At 46.7% G+C, this 18030-nt stretch overlaps 1 protein-coding gene across 1 annotated transcript in view; it reads right to left on the bottom strand.

Annotated features, from left to right (window-relative positions):
* The window catches only part of RMND5B (required for meiotic nuclear division 5 homolog B), a 100111-nt gene extending 82739 nt beyond the window's left edge, over nucleotides 1-17372 (bottom strand). The window contains exon 1 of the mRNA XM_086951651.1: nucleotides 17090-17372. The gene's annotated coding sequence lies outside the window, so the exon portion shown is untranslated. The remainder of the gene's footprint in view (nucleotides 1-17089) is intronic.
* Between the last annotated feature and the right edge of the window lie 658 nt (nucleotides 17373-18030).

Here is an 18030-nt window from a genome sequence, read left to right as displayed (position 1 = left end):
GCCAGGGCTGACGCGGCATACTGTTGCCAGGGCAACGCCGCCTCCCAGCAGCGGACACGCCCACTCGCGCTGACCACGCCCACTTCCCATGTCATCCTCTGCACTATAAACATGTGCTGTAACCGGAAGCGCAGCGGACGAGCGCAGCGGGCGCGACGAATGCGCGCCGAAGGCGCGCATAAGGCAAGCTCGTCTGCGCTCGTCCGCGCCGAGGACGGGCCAACGGCCACCCCCCCAGCGACTCCAGCACCATGACCACCTATTGATACGGTGAGATTAACCTACTCCACCGACGAACTACTAAAACTTAGGCACTTGGCGGTCCAACCACATACACCCCGCATCTAAGCTACTCCAATCACATCCTAGGCCCATTCTCATGTCCTACTTGCAACAATTGTACCGCGAAACCCTCAACAAACGACCCACCATTAATTCAAGCAGCGTTAATAAACGCCAGATCCCTTCCCAAACACAAAATAGAAATCGCCGATTTAATCGACGCGCACAAACTGGATCTTTTGTTCGTCACCGAGACATGGGGCGATGACGCCTCAGGACCCGACTTTACAGAAGCCACTCCAATCAACTACAATGTTTGTAGATTAGATAGACCAATAAAAAGAGGTGGCGGCATGGCCATAATTTACAAAACCCTCTTCAAACTCACGACCAAACCATTTGCCTGCCCAGAATACGAGTCTCATCTTTACTCTAGGCCTATCGGCAAAATCATCCTTCAAGGGAATGCTGATTTATCGCCCTCCAGGGTCAAGAGCTAAGTTTCTAGCAAACATAGGCAGTATAATTGAAGCAGTCGCAGACGCCCCTCACTTTACGCTACTAGGTGACTTCAATTTTCACCTTGAGACTTTGAATAACCACGATACTACGCAGCTTCTTGCAGACCTCTCAGCTGCAGGCCTAAGGCAACTTATAAACTCCCCTACGCTCAGGCAGGCCACACATTAGACGGTATATTTACTAACAGTCCTCTTGTAAATGTCACCCAAATAATTCCACTCATCTGGACGGACCATTCAGCTATTTGCTTCACAGTGCAAACAAACCCTACTAAACCGAGCTTCACTGCAACAGCTCGTTCAACATACAGAGACTGGAAAAATATCAATATAACCCAATTAGCAGAGATGATGCAGGATAATCATATCCCCAATGAGCATGACCCTACTAAGGCATCCTCTAACTACCTGACAAACCTAGATATGGCCTGTAACAAGCTAGCCCCGCTCAAATCATCACATCGGAACAGAAAAACACCTTCAGCCCCATGGTTCACTGAGGCCCTACGCATGCAGAAACAATACTGCAGGAACCTCGAAAGACAGTGGCGTCGCAACTACAGTCCTGCAGACAAAACAAACTATAAAAATGCCCTCTCCATCTACAAAAGATTGATAACCACAGAGAAAAGCCATTACTTTACCACTCAAATCAATCAGGCAAAGAACTCGGCAGGAGAACTATTCAGGGTAGTTACCACTCTATCCAACCCCCCTACGCCGCCCCTAGAAGGCTCTCAGTCACTGGCAGATGCCTTGGCCAGCTTCTTAGAGGAAAAAGTCAGCTCCATCTTCCAGACTTTCTCTCACTCTGCCCCCCTACCATCTTCGAGCCCACTCCTTACGGGCACTCAGCCAACCTTATTAACTTTCAACCCCGTTGACCAGGATCATATTCAACGTCTGGTAGCCAGCACTAAATCTGGTTCCCCCCTCGACCCATGTCCCCCTTCCATTCTGAACCTCATCCCGGAAGCAATTTCCCCCCGTTGTCTACCATCTGCAACGCTATGTTCGCAACAGGTATATATCCCTCAGTCTGGAAAGAGGCGATCATAAAGCCATTGCTGAAAAAACCAACGCTAGACCCTCTCATCCCAGCAAGCTATAGACCCATCGCCTGTCTCCCATTTCCAGCAAAGATTTTTCGAAAAGTCCATGAACATTCAGCTATCAAAATTCATCAACGACAACAATTTGCTCGATGACACCCAGTTCGGTTTTAGACAGGGACACGGGACAGAGACAGCACTATTGAAAGCTGCAGACTAAATCAGAACAACCATGGACAAGGGAGGGACCGCCGTCTTGATACTCCTAGATCTCTCCGCTGCATTTGACACGGTCGATCATGTCACTCTGATCGACCGTGTCGCAGCTCTGGGAATAGGAGGAACAGCTAAAGATCTGATTGCCTCATTCCTCGCCAATCGTCCCCAGACTGTCAAAATGGGCAACTTCACCTCCCAGACCTTCTCACTCCCCTGCGGCGTTCCACAGGGCTCCTCGCTAAGTCCGACGCTTTTTAATATCTATGTATCGGACTTAGCGAGGGTGATAAAATCCTATGGTATTGCCCTTACCACGTACGCCGATGACACGCAATTAGTACTATCGGTGTACAACAACGGAGCAAGCGTTGCAGCCAATTTTCAGGAGGGAATGAAGGCGATAAGCTCCTGGATGTCATCAAACTGCCTCAAACTTAACTCCGACAAAACGGAGGTGATGACATTCGGGAGCTTGCGACCAACATGGTCCCCACAATGGTGGCCACCGGAGTTGGGATCCCCCCCCCCCCAACCAGTGGTTAAGGTCCGCAACCTGGGAGTCACCTTTGATAATAAACTGACTTTCCACCATCACGCCAATGCCGTCGTATCATCGGCCTTCTACACCCTCAAAAAAATCAAGAAACTCCTTCCTTACCTACCACAGTCAGCCGGCAAAACACTTATTAGCACCTTAGTGTTTTCAAGAACGGATTATTGCAACTCACTGCTTCTGAATGCTCAGGAAGGGGTTCTCAACAAACTCCAGACCGTGCAAAACGCGGCGGCCAGAACCTTACTTTCTATTCCCAAATTCACATCCATCTCCCATCACATTAAAGAGCTCCATTGGCTCCCAATTAGGAGTCGAATAAAATTTAAGGCTCTCTGTATAGCCTATAAGACCCTTAATAACTCGGGGCCAAAGTTCATAAAAGAAGCTCTTCGACCATTGGAGCAACGCAGGACCCTTCGATCCTCCGCAGCCTTCATGCTGTATGTCCCTCGGACAAAAAAGGCCACTTGGGGAGACAGGTGCTTCACTACAGCCACAGCTAAATTGTGGAACACCCTCCCACTCCATATCAAAACCGCTCCTACGCTCCTTAAATTCCGAAAAAGCCTCAAGACATGGCTCTTCTCTTCCTCCTAACTCCCCTGTCATACTTTAGGGAGCTCTGTGATCACCAGCGCCGAGACACCCGTATGGGTATTTGTGCGCTTTAAAAATAAAATAAATAAATAATTCTTGAGGAGACCGCTACATCTCTTGGCGATGCGATCGCGTCCTGCCATTCCGAGTCATCCAAGTCGCCAACCTCCGCCTGCCAGGTATCCCGGAGTTGTGTCACGGGGCTCTGTCTGGTTATTAATAATTTTCCAGTATGTAAGGGAGATCGCCTTCTTGTGTAAGTAATCAGTCAGTAGTCAGTCTTTAAGGGGGAGGATTCAGGGAGTATGTCAGCTGCTGGAAGTGCTGCTTCTAGTGCGTGTTTAACCTGCATATACCAAAAATTTTCTCTAGGACCCATCTCGGAGTTTCCTGCAGGTGAGTACAGGTGACCGCCTTACCCTCACTTCCATAGATCTCCCAGCCGGGAGATTCCTATCAAGTCCCACTTCTGAAACCCTTTGCTCTTTCCAAGGGTACCCATCCACCCGGTGTCCCACAGTGGGGTGTGTTGCGTGAGCTTATCGGACCATCTGAGGTGTCGTGTCAATGTGTGCCAGACATGAATTGTGTGTGCGGTCGGTCCTATGAGCCCCGGTGTTTTCCGCTTCTTGTAGAGTACTCTATTCATTCCCCAGTTCCCAGGGGAATCCCTGTCTAGGCGGTATGCCGGGCATGTGGAGCCACTGATTGACTCATCAGTTGTGAGGCCCAGTGGTATGCACGGATATCAGGAAGGGCAATGCCCCCATTGTACCAGCTTCTGACCAGTTTGCACGTGGCTATCCTTGGCGGCTTATTGTCCCAGAGGAGATTAGTGACTTCTGAGTTTATTGCTTTCAAATAGGAGTCGGGAACACAATAGGGTGTGTTGTGGAGGGCATATAAATATCTAGGCAGAGCCATCATTTTGAAAAGTGCTGCCTTGCCCAATAGGGTGAGTGGCAATGCTGTCCTGTATTTAATATCTTGTAGCAGTCTTTGTAGTGGTGCCTAAAAATTTAGTCCCTGGAATTCGTCTGGGTTAGATGTCACGTATATTCCAAGATATTTAAAGCGGTCAGATACTATCATGACCATACAACCCCTGAGCAATTTAGAATGTGATCCATGTAGATTATAGAGCACCAATTTTTCCCAATTGATTGTATACCCTGACACCGACCCGAACATCCAACAGATAAGCAGCAGTGCATTAAGGGATTGTGCAGGGGAAGCTATATACACCAAAACATACTCTGTCTAGAGGGAGATAAGGTGTAGGAAGGTTGATATCTGACTATATGGTTACCCCAACTTTTTGCCTAGTGTTTAGCTGGTTTTCACCTTAGTTGTCCTGGGATCCTGCTAATCAGGGCCCCAGGCTATCTGCTCTCACTGTAAAATGGACTCCATGTACATCTCCAATTGGATATTGGGTCACCTTTTGAGCCCCTGTATAGTGTACCATAGGTACCCAGGGCATAGGTGCATCCAAGGCCTACCAGGGGCTGCAGCATGTATTATGCCACCCCGGGCTGGCCATCCACATTGACACAACTGGCTGATCACTCAGCTGGGCCATGGTTGTGTAATCACCCCTTGCTTAGGTATAGTATCCCTATACCTACCATTACATATAGACACATATATGCCTATAAGTCACTCCTATGGCAGGCCTTGACAATCCTGAAGGCAGAGTGCTTAGTTTTATGTGAGATGGTGCTCTAGCATGAGCTGAGCCTGTCTGCAGCTTTCGGAACCATGTCCTTATAGCTGTTCTATGATATAGCCATACCATATACTCTTAAGTGCATTATAATCCTCACGGTTAATGCCAACTTTGGTTTGGCTTTATCAAAACATGTCATGTAAGGTGTCATACGCTTCGGAATACTACCCCCCTCGCCAGTTCTGGCAAGGGGGGTAGCATTCCACCCTTCTAGAGGGAGAAGACATGTTGTTGTAGCTTTACGCAGTTAAAGTTAAACAGAGCCTCAGCATCACAAAATGGATGCTGCTGCCACAGACACAAGTCTGACCTCCTGCAGCTGGGAGCCCTTCCAGCGAGGGAGGCCTGGACAATAGGTTTCCTGCATTGGGAGGTGCTAGCAGCTCCCCAGACAGGCTAAAGTGTATTGGGGCAGGGTGGGTTGAATGAAATGAGACAAATGAAATGAGACACTGCCTGGGGCACACAAGGTGCTCCATGCATAGCACGGTTCAAAGCAGTTGCTGGGGCACTCCAGCCCCAGCTCTGGCGCGAAACTAGACAAAGGGAAAGGGGTGTAACCACCCCCCTCCCAGGTTCCACCCAAAGGAGGGACCTAGCAGGTAATGCAGCCCCTTAGATTGGTATAAAGCTAGGAGCGGAGTCTAGAGACTTTAGATTATCCTGAACTGAAACGAAATTCTGGACCTTCGACATTCTACTGCAACTAGAAGACTGAAGAATCTCCCTTGTGGTCAAGGAGTGACCACCCTGTGCAAACAGGCACCATCAGTGACTTGCCGGTTTGCTTTGTCGACGCTCCCGCCGGAGTCCCGAAGACTTAGCGACGCAGCCTCTGGACTTCCAGACTTCTCTGACCCCGACCCACATCCACAGCAAAGCTGCGACCCGTGGTGGACACGAGAGACGTGGGACCGGAATACCTGCAGTACCTGCTTTTTGCTAACTGTGCAGCTTCTGAGGCGTCCTCGAAGTTGTGCATTGGGACTTGAGAAGCCTCAATCCCGAGCCCTAAGTGCACCGAAGCTCAGCCCTCCACGAGTGCCGCGTGGGGCCTGCTCTTGCATTTCTCCTCGACGCGTCTTCGCGGTTGCTAGCCCGCTGGCTAGTAGCCATCCTGAAGACATCTTTATGAAACAACACCGCTTGCCTGGTTGCTCCGGGCTTGCTCCTGCTTTCCTGTAAAGGGGAAGCTCCCCAGGCCTTGCTGGTCTGAACAGAAGCCAATCTTCCCTTCCTACATGGGTTGTCTTTACCAAGGCTTGTTGACTCCAATCCAGAAGCAGACACCGCCAATAGCGAGATCCTTCATGGGACAGTCCATATCCAGCTCCTGGTAGTCGTCGACGCCGCCTCCTGGTCCACGTGGCTGCAGAGAAAAGCTTCACTTCTTCATCTGTTTGCAGCTCGACATCGCCTGGTTCCTTCCTGGTCACTGGCTAGTGACCCAGACTCTGTCACCTCTGCTTTCAGGTTCTTCACTGCTTCGATCCATCCTTGGATCTAAATGGACATCTTCCTCCTGGTCTCCTGCAGCATCTTTGCGCAGTTCTCCATAGGATTCGATGACGAAACCCGACACGAAAGAACACCTATGCACCCGGCTTCCCTGGGTGAGGTAACTCGAGTACTCATGTGCTCCCGTGGGTAATAACTATCCAAGTGTCCTACTTTAACTGGGTTTTCCCGTATTCCACCCGGAAGTGTCCGAAATCAACTACTTTGTTAACTTTACGTTCCCATTGAAAGTCTATGAGAACCCGCGTATGTTTAGACACTGCACACGCATCCTGTGAGACTCCTACTTCCTAACCTGTGGTTGTTCAGTGTAGTCCCAGCAATTCCCTAGGCCCTAGGCCTATTAACCTGTTCTGAAGTGGTTCTTATACCACTTACTTAGTATATGGTTCGTGAGGCCCCTATGGCAGAATTGTATTTGTGCAACTTATAGTATGCTTATTGAGTCACTTGTGATGTATCTCGAACTCTGACCTCATAAAGAGTGCAGAGGGGTTGTGTTAGTAATAAATACATATATATTTTATATATACCTTGTGTGGTGTCCTTTCGTTTGGTATTTAAGGGGTTATTATTGGTAAAACAATTGGCTTCACATGCTCTCTGAAGTATTAGCCTAAGACTGCTTTGTCCATGTTACCACTAGGATAGCTGGTCTATAAGGTTGACTTTACAACCATCACCATAAGGGTTGTTTGGACTGATACAGGGTGCCCACTAGAATAGTGGACATCACATATCAGGCCAGCTTCTCACATAAGGTCCTCCCATCCCTCCCTCCCTCCACCTTAGGCCTCGGACCTCTGGGTTTCTTCTAATCCATGCAGCCAGTGACTCCAGGACCAGTGCGAATAGTGGCACCAGGACCAATGCGAATAGGAGTGGCGACAGCAGGCACCCCTGCCGTGTCCCTTATCCCAGAGTAAATTTCAGTGACATGTGTCCATTAGCTACCGAATGTGCGATAGGGTTAGTGTATAAAAGACGTACCCATGAAAAAAAAAACATAGGCCCAAACCCAAAGTGTTGGACGACAACGTAGAGAAAGGCCCATTGCACAGAGTCAAATACCATTTAGGCATCAAGAGATAGGACTGCTGCATCCTCCCGGATTGTATGTTTTCTCCCCAGAACAATATGAAGGCGTCTGAGGTTTAAAGCGGTATTTCTACCAGGTATAAATCCAGATTGTTTCGGGTGGACCAATTGCGTAAGATACGGGGCTAGTCTAAATGCCAGCGTCTTAGGCAAGATATTGGCCTCTGCGTTGATCAGCGATATTGGCCGATATGATGCATACGTTTGCCCGGCTTATGGATGGCTACAATGGTAGCTATACGCTGGTCCTTAGGAAGCTCGCTAATGGTGCGCTCGCTTCGTACATTCGTAGCAGGTAGGGGACAATCTTATCAGCAGTATGTTTATACAGTTCAAAAGGGATGTGGTTGGGCCCGCAAGCCTTACCCGACTGTAGTTTGTGGATGGCCCCCTTTAGCTTCTCGACTGATGTCAGCCTCTAGACTTCCGGTCTCTTCTGAGGTGAGCCCTGGCATGTGTATGTCTCTGAGGAAGTCAAGAGCTTCCTGCACTGCGCGCAGCCTATGTGTATTGTCATCTGTGGGATTTTCTGCATGCTGGGATTCTAGATGATGAACTTACTGTTCCAATGCTTCCACCTCTTTTTTTGTCTTCTTTTTTATGTCCCTCAATAAGTGAGATGGGTTGCTTTCATAGGACCGGATTGTACGCCTCCCATAGAATTAGTGGTGAGGTGACCAAGGCTTCATTTTCTGTGAAGTAATGTGTAGTCGTAGTTAGTAGGCCTTTCCTGATTCTGAGATTGTAAAGGAATCCTGGATATATGGGGTATATACACGACGCTGGGCGGGGACATGCGACCTATATTCCGCCATTACCGGGGAGTGGTCAGAGATTCCTCTTCGTAGGTGCGAGACTGGCCCAAACCTTCCCATGTTGTCTGTTGCTGTAATAATATAGTCTATGTGGGAAAGGCTGTTGTGTGCCCCCGAATAAACAGGTGTATTGCCTCGTGTGTGTTTTGGAATCGCCAAGTGTCCAGCAAGCTGTGTGCCTCTAGAAAATCTGCCAGGTTTGATCTGTGACGGTGCGGTGGTCGAACGGGTGCATGATCCAGTGCGTCATCTAATTGCATGTTAAAGTCGCCCCCCAGTATTAGATCTCCGTCCGGCAGTGTAAGCAAGAATGTGCCCAAAGCCTGGAAGGCCATAGAGTGCAAAGCGGTGGGATGTATACAGTTACAAGATTAAGTAGGCGGCCTTCCCATTGTATCGATGCTGCCGCAAATCGACTCTGGTCGTCTTGGAAAGTGCGGTGGATAACAAGAGGGAATTGTTTTCCAATCAGGATGCCCACCCCTCAGGACCCTGAGGTGAATTCTGAATGGACTAAGATTAAATCCCCATCTGTCCAGTGCTTTACATGTGGACCCCGTTGAATGCGTTTCTTGTAGCAGTGTGACTGCTGGGGCTTTACGTTTTATGTATTGTAGCACAAGTCCCCGCTTCAACTTGTCTCTTAGATCATTAACATTCCATGAGACGAGCGGTAGTGTTGGTGTCACGGTGCGTTGTGTCATCTGATTAGGTGAGGTCAAACGTGGTGTGAGCTCCTTTTAATGATACTGGACTTTACGCGTATAGATGCCCTTACCTTCGTGGTGTTCGAGTCCTCCTTCCACCACCCCCCCTCCCCTTGTCCCACCATAAAGCAGTGGTTTAATCCTGAACTCATAATTACTAAAGAAGTAGATATGTGGTGGTAGCAATGTTTAGTGAGGTGTCTAAACTATGAATGTGTACGCGTCTCTCCTATGCAAATAAATGTCTTGTGTCGTCTGATGTAGAAGCTGCAGCATCTTTGCGACTACGATAAGTACTTAGGTTGGACGTCTGCCTTTTTAACTTTGCTCCGGCGAGCCCTCTTGTGGCGTGGAATTAGCGTTAGAGTCAGTTTGTGTGCTTGTTGCGGGCATTTGGTGCAGTCTGCCATTGAGTTTCTCTGGTGCTCCCCCTGGGCACCATCCCCCGGCACGTGGAAGAGCCATACTTTGCCCTCCGCCTCCACCCTCAGACGCGCCGGGAAGAGTATGGAGTATTTCAGTTCCCTTTTTTGGAGTTCCTTCTTCACTTCTAGGAACGTGCAACGCTGCTTGGCGACTGCTGCTGTGTAGTCAAGAAAGAAGGTAATGTTTTTATCTTCAAATCGGACTGGTGGAGCGATCCACGCCGTTTGCAAGATTATGTCACGGTCTCTAAAATTAAAGATACGAGCCAGGAGCGGTCTAGGGGATGTCCCTGGCTTTTGCCTTCCTCCGGGGACACGATGTGCTCTTTCGACTGAGAAGTAATTCAAGAGTCCCTTGGGCTGAAAGTAGGTGTCTATTGAAGATTACGTCTCTGCTTTGAAAAAACCTAGTCATCATGTGTAGGTTTGGTAACCTGCACGATTTACTGTTCTGTGATCAGATAGTTATGTACACAAAAAACAACAAGCATTGGAAATGCAATAGGTCTCGCATTAGAAAAGTTGAAGCTATTGGTCTTGTAAATGACAAATATTTTATTTATGTGTTGGTTTTTAAAATAGCTAAATTGATAGCTTTGTCATTTACAATGCCAATAGTTATAACTTTCGCGAATGTGACACCTATCACTTGATCTAGTACAAGTATGTCGGCCTGAACTTATCTTTATACAATAACAGTTATCTTCTTATGGCCTTCACATGCATCACTACTGATGAACCCCTTAACTTAGCACAATAAGTGCTCTGTTAAAACTAGGCTCAGGCAAAGTTTCCTTTTTACCACATAATCTCACGAATTTTGCATTAATGCTTGTACAAGAAATTTCCGGCACACGTAATGAGACAAGGTTTACAAAATTTTAGCAGAGGACAGAATGCAAGTAGCTGCAGTTTGCGGCACTTTTGTTTTTTAACCCTTTTTTAGCACAAGATGCATCCTCTTGTTTTCTCGCTAAAATATCATGCTAAATGGCAGCTTAGCATTTCACATACATTTTGCTGAATTTTCATTATTAAATAGTGCAATGGTCAGGCTTTCCTGGTAAAAACGTATTCAATTCATAAGCATGACTGGTAGCATTGACATTCGATTTACACTAATGGTGAAACACACATCCTATGTTTATATTCAATTTCCAGTGAAATTATCCCAAACGGTCACTCTGCAAACTCTTCACTGAAATGGCAGGAAACACTAACGTTCTCCAAGCTACACGACGAATTAAGTACGCACAGCGTTTGCTATTACACACCTGCATTTGTCCGTGAATTCAGCACTTCCGGGTCGCCTAACAACCAATAGAACGGCTGAACATATTGAGGGAGTCGTCTAGGGCCGGACGGTGCTGCTAATCTGCAAGGTGATCTGCGATTGGAGCTTTGGAGGCACCCAGAGATGGATATGGAGCATACAGAATTTCGATGTGCTGATTGGCTGTGGAGTCCGCTCACGTCTTAGTCGAATCCGCCCACTTAGAGTAGGCGGGTGCTGCCCATCTTTGAGAGACTGGAGTTTATTTGGATTTCCAGCAGAACTAAATTAATCGTAATCCAAGCGTGGACTGCTTGCCTCGAGCCGGCGTCTGCTGATTTTTGATAGGTGGGAGGGAGGAGATGAGAGGGGAAGGGGAGCAGCGCGGAGTACTGTTGCAGGGTATGAGAGTGTGCGATTGTTGGACCGCGTCACCGTCTGTACGCGACTGTCAGAAGTGCCCGTCTTTGGCCTATGTTTGGACACAATATAACGTTGTCACTTCTCATAGAGAAACAAGACGGAGGTAAGAGAGAGAAGGGGAGGGGGAGGAGAAATGCGACACGGCGGGCAGGGGAGGGGGCGGAGCGGGGAGAGGGAACAGACGGAGGGAAGGCAGATAAGGGGAGGGGGGAGGAGAAATGCGACACGGCGGGCAGGGGAGGGGGCGGAGCGGGGGCCTGGAGTGCGGCTGAGGGAACTGATGTGCACGCGCTTTTAAGCTCAATGCGCATGCGCATTGAGCTTAAAAGTCACGGGCACTGCAAGGAATCGCCACGATTCCTTGCAAGTCAGTTAAAGAGTGGTTAAGCCCCCATAGTCTCGCAAGCTCGATGCGCATGCGCATCGACAGGCGAGACCTAAAAAGCATACAGGAGAGATTATGAGATGAAAGAGTTCAGACTCGAGGATATCATGGCGGTTGTAAAGAAAGAAACTATCTAATGGTGCGCCAAACCTACGGTAGCTCAGAAGAAGAAAAAAAGTGATGACAAAATAACATTTTGGATGGCAGGTCCAAAAGCATGCAGACTCCAGGGCAATACAACATGAAGAAAGACAGACTCAATGGTGATCGTACCATCCCGGGGAAGAAGCCTAACTTTATTTGCTACTGGTGTATTAGTAGTGCACACTTGGCTAGATTTCACAAATGTTCGGCTAATCAGCCAAGTGTTTGGAGTGTGGTTTGATGGGTCATTTTGCCAGAGTGTGGAAATGGAAAGAAAAAAAAGAAAAGCAGTACGGTGGCTTGTGTGAGGAAGAGCGATGGAGAGGATTCTTCATCGGATGAGAGTGTGGGAAAGTTAAGTACTAAATGTGGCTACAGAAAAAAAGTGGAACTGAAAATTTCAGGTGATGGAGATAAACCGATTTGTTGGGTCTCCTTTGGGGGATTATCATTAAAGCTATTAGCTGATTCCGGATCACCATAAAATATTATTGAAGTGTGTGTGGGAGAAGCATTTTATTATAGTCATAGGTAAACATATGGAGCCTCCAGATGTCAATCTGGAAAGCTATACAGGGACAAAATCTGTATGATAGGGTTTAGACATCTGGTATTAGGTTCAAGAAGAGACATGCAAGTTGTATGCAATCAAAGAGGTCCCATCCATGCTTGGGTGAAAGGACCAAAGAAAATGAAACACGATTCTTGATTCAAATAGTTCTGAGCAAATACTGTTGGCTTGTGAGGGAAACAACACAAGAAATGGGTTTTGGATTAATTTCCATCAGTTTTCACTGGTAAAATTGGTAAATTGAGGGGTTTTACACTCACCAAATTTGATTGAAAGGTAATGCAACTCCCAAGATTCGTAAAGCATGCAATAATCCCTTCATAGTAAGGGAGGAGGTGAAGACGGAATAAGAGAATCTTAGAGAGACACATTATTGAGTGAGTGGAGCAACTGAGTAGGTTTCTCCACTGGTGGTGGCCGTATGTGCAAACAGCAAAGTGTGTTGAACTAAGGGGATTGAATAATAACATAATAGTGGATCAATTTCCCTTGCCACCGATAGATGAGATGCTGTTAACAAGGAATGCAAAATGTTTTTCTACACTGGATCTATCGGACACATATCACAAGGTAGGTCTGAATCCTGAGCGTTGATATCTCACTGCCTTCTGTATGTCATTTGGGTGCTACCAATTAACTGCATTCCGTTTGGACTAGTATCAGCAGCTGCAGTTTTTCAGAGACTCATGACAACTGTTTGGGAGCATTCCTGAAGTAACATTCTTCCAAGACAATATCTTAGTCATGGGGAAGACTAAGAAGCACCATGAGGAGGGTTAAAGAAACGTTTTAAATATATTCAGCAAAAGGGCTTAACAGCTGAAATCAACAAGTGCTAGTTCGCTGAAAGAAAGGTCACTTATCATGGGCATGAGATTAGTGACAAGGGAATCCAATCCAAAAAGAAACTTGTAGAGGCTATTAATAAGGCTCCGTCACCCAAAACCAAGGATGAACTTAGCTCCTTTTTGAGATTGGCGGAATTTTATTCAAAGCTCATAGAGAGGTGTTTAAAATGTTTTTTGCGATTGACCAATCAGGGAAGGAAAGATTGGGAAGTGGAACTGAGGAAAATGGTTTGGACCTACAGGGTGACTTCCATTGGTTCAGTAGGCTAGAGTCTATTTGGGCTGATGAGAGGCTGTGTACCGTAATCCAAAGCAAATCCTGGTTGGATGAACAGAGGAAAGAAAATTGTTTGGGATTGTTATGGCAGAGTTTTTGGCTTTATTTAGCAGTGATATAGATCATTAGTCTTGCTCGCATCTAGTATAGGTATCCTTAGCCTGTGTTGGCCTTTTAAGCCCTTTTTCCAGACCTAGAAGAGGATAGCTGCTTAATATGCCTTTATTCTTGACTTTAACCTGTTTATTGCCTATTGGCTTTGACATATTAGACATATTGGTATGGTTTATGTAGGTATTCTGACGGAGCTAAGGAGCATTTCACCCCTTTTCAGGCCTACAGGCCTAGAGCTAGAGGGAATCCATCTTGATGGAAGCAGAGAGGCTTTTTAGGGCAAAGGCAATGTTTTCAGTTAAGGCTGTTGTGCTAGAGGGAAAATCCAGTTAGGACTGCTTCTTATCCGAGAAATGTGTTTTTCTCTTGGGCCCAGACGTAACAAGCAGATGGCCACTGCGGTTGCGTGGAAGCCTGGGAGCTGGCACAGGAATTCGGTAGGAGACAGCCCTCCGGTGGAAATTTCCATGAGGGGAGAGGAATCCATAATAGCGAGCTACAGGAGAGGAGGAGTGGTCAGTTCAGTTTTGGAAGTCAGTGCAGCGTGGTGTGCAGTTCAGCGTGGTGCTCAGAACAGCTTGGAGCACAGGACTGCTGGGAGCCCAGAACAGCTTGGAGCTCCGAATAGCTTGCAGAGAGAGAGAGGATGTCTGCTGGGAGCTGCAGAATAGAGTGCAGTTCTTGAATGGAGAAAGAAGGCAGACGATTGCTGAAGATGAGGAGAGAGACAGCAGTGCAGAGAGCATCAAAGAAGGCTGTCAGCTGGAGCAACTGAACCAGAGGCGTGGTGATGTGGTGAAGGAGGCAGAGAGAGAGCCCTAATCCCACCAGAGGCAGAGAGAGAAATCTTCCTTCTAATAGGTGAGGTAGTCTGAATTAGTTACATTTACACTTTATGTCTAATCTTTTCCCTTTCAGCGGAGTGTTCCTGTTATGTGTAATCCTTCTCTTTCAAGCGGTGTGTTCTACCTATAGTCTTTGTCATATCTGTATAAATGTTTATATTGCTATAATAAAAACAACCCCCAGTTTATAACAAACTGGTGTGTAGCCCCTATTCTTGTTCACTGAAGGTAAATATAGCTTCTAGGTGTTTGCTAGGCACGTGAATGGATGAGTAATCCCAATCAGGTAAGTGGTGATCACATAAATAGGGAGTGAGTGGACCTTTGATACCAAGAGCAGGGAGTACACGATAATCTGGAACTATATTCAAAGTTATTATTGTAGTTTCATCCCGAGTAGACAGCTGAGATAATATCCCAATATATATATATATATATATATATGTATAGGTGTTCATAGGAATGTGGTCGTCGTTGATATGCGGCGTTAGTGATAACACTGGGTGGGAGACCAGTGGGAATACCCACCAGATTGTGGCTTGGATAAGTGAGAACGCCAGGGAGGATACTGGCGCTTAGTTTCGCCAGATTGCGAACAGTTTGGAAAAGGGAGCATTGGGTTCTGCAGGCCCGTGTGTAGACACACCGGATTGTGTGTCAGATCTGCCCTAGGGTAGAACGGTCTGGGTCAGGGTGGCCGCGAGACCAACTGATGTGAATAAGTGTGGTGTAGGGTATGGATATCCCTAGTAATCAGTGAGTATTCTTAGTATCCCTATAGATTTAGTGGTGTTCTTAATAATATGAGCTTGTATATTGCGAGTTCCCCATCCTCAGGTAGGTACCAGGTGCCTGGATATAGAGGAGTCCTGAGGAGGGAAGGTGAGTACGTTCTGGCTGGGTTGGAGGGGCCCCTGGGGGCTGATCCCACCTACTCAGAAAATCCAGCCATTACAGGGATGTGCAGACGGTAAAAAAAAAATTTGAAAGCATTTTAGCATCTCAGGAGAAGAATCAGTAGTATTTTGATTCCAAGCATGGAGTACATGAGGTGAAATTGACGGTAGGGCAATGGGTCTGAGTTAGTCAATTAAGAAGGTTGCTAAAGGAAAAAGCTAGATTAGAACTCCTAAACAAATTGTGAGAGTGAGGAGTAACACTATAGAATAGGATGGTGACAGATTTTGTCATAGGAGTCGTTTGGCATTGGCTAGATGTGACATTAATAGGGGGAGGACAGAAAGTACAATGAGAGTGATTGGGTAGACACATACTGGTGGATGAGTGCTGATCCATAAGTTGCACATGAGAAAACAATACTGGAGAGGAACATTGTAATGACTGTGTAAATGGAAATGTTCTTTTGAGAGAGGAGGAAAATCAGGGAAGTCAGAGTGTGCCTTCTGACGGTGTTAGAACAAGCACTTTTGGTAGGAATATCAAGAAATCTGAGAATTTACAAGATTATGTTTGTAGTACATACATGTGTTAATTTTTCAGTAGTTGATAAGTATTAGTTTTTTGGGGTTTTTTTTAATTTTATTGAAGGAAAGGGATGTGTAGTAATGGGGTAGAATATGGCTGTGTCATGTGGTATGTGGATTGCTTAGTATGTTCCCTGTACAAAAGATAAAGGTTTGGAATGTTGAGGGGGGTTGGAGCTGGGAAGTACATGTTTACCTGCGTCCTACGATGTTGTTCAACAAAGGAGTTACACAACTTACCTGGTAGTCCGTCATCACTAACAATTGTTCAATGCCTGTCGTTCATAAATTGTCAAGACACTAAGTGTCCAGTACCTCTTCGGCATTCTGGCACCAGTATTAGGACAACTAAACGAACTACGGGCAGCAGAATTTCGTGAAACAGATGAGACTTGGCAAGTTACCTCTTTGCCATGCGTCAAGATGAAAGCCTCTACTTGTTATGAACACTTTTTAAAATCTTATCACAGAAGTGCCTGGCAGCAAGGAGATCGCTGTCGTTGTGCTCCCTTGATCAACACAACTAACGAAAGACACATTAATGGGGGTGTGATGGACACCAACAGAGGACTCTTATGACACCGGCACCATTGCCCTTTATTGTGGCAGCAGTCCCAAGCTTGGACTAAATATGTGAACGTGTCACTCACAATTAGCACTATTGCTGTAGCATTCGTGGTCTTTTCAAGCAAATGCGTACAACTAACTTCACACTATAAAGCCAGTGCAAACGAGAATATAAGTTCTCCAATGAAGTCCCTGAGCCCACATATGAATTTCAGTGCCGAGCCCCAGCTAATAATTGGGTACGGCATGTTACAGTCCTATACATAATCTACTCTACCTTCCCTCTGTGGACAGATTCAATTATCGCCTACACCCTCGCATGGACAAATCCAGTAACTTTCAGCACTTTACATTGAATATGTCCCGTAAACAACGTCCCCCTCACTTCAAGGTACGGTCACCCTTTTCACGGCCAGAAGAAGTTACCTTCACAGACACAATACGTAATGACTAGATCACCGCAACACCCTGAAGGCCATACTCTACGGGCGGGTCTAACCTCCAGTACGAGCTTGGTGTTGCTTCTAATCTCATACACAGCTTCATAATAGAACTCCAAGTATAACCCCCACTTCCCTCCAGAATCAGTCTCCCCTTCATGACATTTCTATCCATCACCTTTCACCACTCTCATCTCACCTTCTCTTCAGTTCAGACCCTCTTCTCTCCCGGCTGGGTTATTTGCAGCACTTCCCAGTATTACGTCACGTCCGTTTCACCATTTCCGGTACGGCTGGCTGTCATAATGGAGGCGGGGTTATAAAGTAGCGCGTAGATATAGAGAACGGGGAAGGGAATTCCCAAGTGGTGTGTGAAGTAGGAGCGTTGTAGGGTTATTAATTATGATGTCGCAATTTCGCGAGCCTGGGGTCGGCTCACAGTTCTTGTGTCGTGTGAAGTGGATGCAACCGTGTACGCGGAGGGCGTGGAACCACGAAGGACAGGGAGGAATTCCCCACCCGATTTTGCATAGGGCGGGGAGAGGACGCAGTGGACACACCCCCTCTCATATTTTGAAGTGGAAACTGAGAATTAAACACTAACAAACAAAACTGGACTCTGAAATTATGCTGCACATCGAACGAAGACTCCTTGGAAACTCTGTGTCTTGGGGAGAAAACTGTAGGAGCCGTAGCACCTTTTGGTTTTCTTAATGATTTAATTGCGGCAATTTATGTGTTAAGCCTTTCCTAAACCGTCCTGTTTGTCCAGCAAGCCAGCAACGTTAGGAGATTATATTTTCTTTGGGCTCGCTAGGGTTCCTCTTTGCCGGTATTTTACTAGAACCACCAGTCATTTCTCTTTGGAAGCTGGTGCTGGTAATGATTCAATGATTAAACACCGCCAGTATGCTGGCACGTGCTTTTTTGTCCTAATGTATATCTCTTTGATCACCGTGATAGCCCAACTGTGCTGGGCTCTAGCTTTCACGTAAACATGTGAGCAAAATGTTGTGATCTGCATTCCCTGCTGAAGGCTACTGCTGATCAACATCCATGTTCCGGCTAACGCAGTGCTTTGAAGTTTTTGACTTTGTTTAAAAATAAAGACACATTCTTGCGAGGTGAGTGTAAATATAA

Source organism: Lissotriton vulgaris, unplaced genomic scaffold (genome assembly GCF_964263255.1).
Source record: "Lissotriton vulgaris unplaced genomic scaffold, aLisVul1.2 SCAFFOLD_582, whole genome shotgun sequence".
NCBI classification, from domain to species: Eukaryota; Metazoa; Chordata; class Amphibia; order Caudata; family Salamandridae; genus Lissotriton; species Lissotriton vulgaris.
The sequence above is the reverse complement of the archived record's forward strand: the minus strand, read 5'-3'. Positions and strand labels throughout refer to the sequence as shown.